Source organism: Bombyx mori, chromosome W, assembly GCF_030269925.1.
Source record: "Bombyx mori chromosome W, ASM3026992v2".
Classification (NCBI taxonomy): domain Eukaryota; kingdom Metazoa; phylum Arthropoda; class Insecta; order Lepidoptera; family Bombycidae; genus Bombyx; species Bombyx mori.
The window spans coordinates 1,921,148-1,926,041 of NC_085135.1; positions in this window are offsets into that span (position 1 = coordinate 1,921,148).

The window sequence follows — 4,894 nt, forward strand, 5'->3', positions numbered from 1 at the left end:
ATTCACTCCACGGCAGCGCGCTAGAGTGCTGGTAGCGCGCCGCGCGGCCTCACCCCCTCAGGTCGCCCCTTGACCTTCACCGGGGGGAGGCCGGGACGTACGGGCGTTTTTTTTTTTTTTTTTTTTTATGATTGAAAGTTTACTGGTGGCCCGAAGGCCTTTCCAGTTTCACCAGGACAGGTGGGCGAGCAAAGGCTCAGCCAAGAGGGGTGGGATTTGCTAACAACTGCCCGAGCGCCTCCGAAGGAGACCTAACAAACAACTCAAGAGCAATTGTTTCGCGAATGAATCTACTACCGGATGGGAATCGCGACCCGCTGAGAAGATCCGGCGAGAAACTCAGCGGGCTGATGCATGGGTTAGGTTGCACGTCGACCTCTTTGTCGAGTTCGACGAGTACGTTTACCGGGGTCCCTAAGCCTGCCCCTAGTATTAGAGCTGAAGGCATCTAATGCAAAGGTTATTGGATCTGATGGATCCGTAAGGACGTGTCTAGGGCGTCGACGGTGACTGGCTCCTGCATGATCAGGATTCGGGGAGTAGTCAGCGGCGGCAACGATAAGGCGATTATCATGACGCATAGCCTTATCGAAGTATCGTTCCGACGCTGACTTCATGTATTTCCGAATTGATTCGAGGCCCAGGTCGTCGTGTAGGTCAACGTTCCTCACGAACCACGGAGCCCCGACAGCTAACCTGCAAAAGCGGGATTGTAGGGATTGGAGGGTGTCTATGTGTGTGCGGGCCGCGTGAGCGAACACCACACTCGCGTAAGTCATGACGGGCCTTATGCAAGTTTTGTAAAGTGTCACCTTGTTCCGAAGGGACATTTTACTCCGCTTACAGATCATGGGGTAGAGTCTACCGAGAATAAACGCGGCACGGTCACGGACTGATTTTATATGCGGGCGGAATGTCATCGATGCATCCAGGGTAACGCCCAGGTACTTGACCTTCCTGGCCCAGGGTATGGGTTGTCTAAAGAGAGTAATCGGGGGTGTGAGAATCCTCCTCCTAATCCGGGAGGAAATCCGTGTGGAGCTTCCCCTCTGAAATAGCACCGCAGTACTTTTCGCTGGGTTGATGTCTATGCGCCATTTTCGGAACCACTGTCCTAGGGCTAGGGCTGCGCTCTGAAGCTTCTTCGCGATTAGGGACTTATTTCTACTAGAATAGTAAACAGTCGTGTCGTCGGCGAATAAAGCTAAATGGGTCGGCGGCGACCGGGGAATATCGTTGACGAATAAGCTAAATAGGAGGGGTGAGAGGACAGAGCCTTGCGGGACTCCAGCTGTGAAAGGTCGTGGGGAGGAGCGGGTTCCCTCGACTCGATATCGAAAAGAGCGGTTCGACAAGAAGTCCCGTATGATGAGCACGAGACTATCCGGCACGCCCATGTTGAATAGTTTGAAAATCAAACCATTGTGCCAGACTTTGTCGAACGCTTTTGCGACGTCGAAGAAGAGAGCTCCCGTGTATAACGGTTTTGGTCGATTAAGCCCCACAAGAATGTGCTCCGTGAGGCGGTGCACCTGTTGAACGCATGAGTGATTTGTACGGAATCCGAATTGTTCATCGATGAGAATGCCCTTGGATGAGACGAAATCTCTGAGGCGCTAGTAGAGCAGACGCTCATACAGCTTGCCTAGAGACATGAGGAGGCTAATCGGGCGGTAGCTCGTCGGATGATTTTTTGGTTTACCGGGTTTACATATGCCGATAACGTCCGCTTCTTTCCACACCGCGGGAAAGATACAGTTCGCCATAGCGGCATTGAAAATAGATGCCAACGTCACGATGAGTTGGACGGGTAGAAGTTTAATAACGCGGTTAGATATACCGTCGGAACCGGGAGCCTTGCGAGGACGTAGGTCTTTGATCAAGTCTTTAACTTCCATCGGGGTGACGGGTGGTAACGCATCCGAGGGTGGCAAGGAGGCTCTGCGTTCTACCTCACTGTCTACTAATTCTACACGGACAGGGTCCACGGATTGAGTGCTGGGCGTGCACTGGGTTTGCAATGTATCGGCCAGCAGCTCTGCTTTTTCGTCATCATCAAAGGCCGCGAGTCGGCCTGAGGGGCCTACGAGGGGGGGCATAGTTGCTACCGTATCCGATTTGAGAGTACGAGCTAAGCGGTAGTAAGACCTTTGGGAAGGCGCGAGTCCTTCTAAGAAATCAGACCATCTGGCATCTCGGACTTCGGCGATGTGAGATTTTACGTCGCGTTGGTGGCACGCATTCGAATACGATTTTCCGCGGTAGGATACCTGTCGTAGGCGCGTATCGAGGCGTTCTTAGCTCTAAGGAGTTCCCTAATATCGTCGGACAATTTGAAGCGGTGAAGGAAGTCCTCCGCTACAACTTGTTTCGATGACCTATCTAATGTCGAGGTGATGTGTGATGTTAAGATGTCTATGGCTTCAGCGGTATCCTGAGGAGACGGGGTAGAGTCCGGGTTAAACGGGAGCGATGGTGGATCAGATTCAGCCAGGCTGATGCCCAGCGTGTGCCAATCCACCACAGTCCTCGTGACGGGAACGGAATCGGGAGCGCGACCGAGCTTCATAACGACGGGACGGTGGTCTGAATCTAACTCTGAAAGTACTTCGATCGAGTGTAAGCGCAGAGTTACGTTTTTTAATAACGCTATGTCGAGTATATCCGGGCGATGCGCGATATTTAGCGGGTAGTGAGTCGGGGTTAACGGAGCGACGATATCGAAGGCGAGATCATCGACTAACGCGTCAAGCCGCCTGCCATTCGGGGTTGTGGTGTGTGAGTTCCACCTGATGTGTTTACAATTTAGGTCGCCCGCCAGAATGACAGAGCTCCCCATACCGAGCAGCGCCTCGATATCACTGCTTAGAACGATCTTATCCGGTGGAAGATAAACGGACGCGATAACGATCGGCGCGTGTCCCGTCAGTGAGATTCGGCACACTGATGCTTCGATATTAGCGAGTGCGGGAGGATCGAGCGGGACGCAATGCAGGGCTCTTCTATAGTAAATGACGGTACCACCACCACGGGCAGAGAGCCTGTCGTTCCTGACAATGTTATAGTTCGCGATTTTAGGGTCACGGCGCGCGGGCTTAAGTAGGGTCTCCTGCACTAAAAAGATATCAATTTGATGGTCACGCAAAAAGTCAGACACCTGATCACGTTGATTTGCGAGACCGTAAGCGTTAAAAAAATCCTATCGTCACGGATAGGGGCTTTATTCTACTTATATACGCCATTGATTACCGGCGGAGTGAGGGGAGGACGTACGTATTTAATGACGCGTATACGTCGGCGTATTCCTGCACAACGGCGATAAAGTGTTGTGCAGTGGAGGCAGCGCGAATGGCGTCGCCCAAAGCGTTAACGCGCTCAAAGTTGATCGACTGAAAGAAGTCGATCGCTAAAGCGAGATTTTCGGACGAGGTCGGAGGGCAAGTCGCGGGAGAGGGACGAGTCGCGGGGGCGGGACGAATCGCGGAGGAGGGAGTTGAAGCCGTGTTCGTGTACGGCAACGGTTTCGCCCAGGCCGAGACACTGGGCACCGCCGCCGGAACGAACGCTGGCTTAGCCTGCGACGCAGAGGGTGCCGAGGCTTTGATGTCTGGGCCGGAACCTCGGAGGCGGTTTTGGCGGGCGACGCGGTGATTTATTTTCGGGGCTCGGGGGCATCCGCGGTAATTTGCGGGGTGACCCTGTGTTCGACACAGGACGCAGCTAGGCGGTTCCGTCGCGGTTTTTTGATCGCGAGTGCATAGGGCCGTGGCGTGATCGCCTAAACATTTGGAGCATCGTAGCCACGACGCGCGGCAGCGAGAGGTCCTCTCCAATGATCGCGACGAGGGCGGCGCGCTGCTCGTCAAATCCAGAGCAACGCGCCAATGTATGTTCCGCTGTGTCTTCCTCGTCGCGGTCCGCGCAGTGGTGGCACTGCGCCGTCGGTTCCCTTCCGGCTATTTTGAAAAGGTACCGGCCAAAACAACCATGGCCGGTCAACATTTGCGTCAGCCGGAAGGTGAGGCATCCGCGGTCGCGGCCCACCCAGTCCGCGAGAACCGGGCGGACCGCCTCGACGGTACGGAGGCCGGCCGACGGGTCCGCCAAGCGGCGAGACCACGCCTCCAGCACGGACCGCCGAGATTGGAGCCTCCGCGCTCGAACTACTCCTTCGCCGGGGCGCCCTTCCCCCCCTAGAGCGGAGGTCGCTACGCCACCTGTAATCGGCAGAGAGCGCCTCCGCCTCCAGGTCCCAGGGTGGCGCCCCGGCGAGCAAGCACGTCGCCTCGAAGGAGACGGTGCGATATTCTCGGATCGCCCTGACCGCGATCGCGCGCTGCGGACGTCGCAGCGCCGCGATGTTCTTGCGGGTCAGGGCGTGGCACCATACGGGAGCCCCATATAGTGCCATCGACCGCACCACCCCCATGTAGAGGCGGCGCGCCACCTGATCGGGACCCCCGACGTTTGGAAGCAGCCGGCTCAGAGAGCCGGCCGTCGCCATCAGTCGAGGACCCAACTTCTCAAAGTGAGCGCGGAAGTTCCACCGACCATCCAGTTCGAGGCCGAGGTACCGAAGACCGGTCACCCCGACCCCGACGCGGACGCCTCCGATCACGAGGTGGGCACCCAGAGGCGGCGCTCGTCCCGGCCCGTGAAATAACAGGGCCTGGGTTTTGTCGAGCGCCACCTCGAGCCCCAACCGTCGGATCCTAGTGACGACGTGTGCCACGCCTGCGCACGCCAGACGGGCAGACTCCCGGTAGTCCCTCCCCGGAGCCACGACCAACGTGTCGTCCGCGTAACAAATTACGCTCAGCCCGGGGAGAGGACCCCGTATGACGCCCCGCAGGACCCAGTCGTAGCCGATGTTCCACAGCAGGGGGCCCAGGAC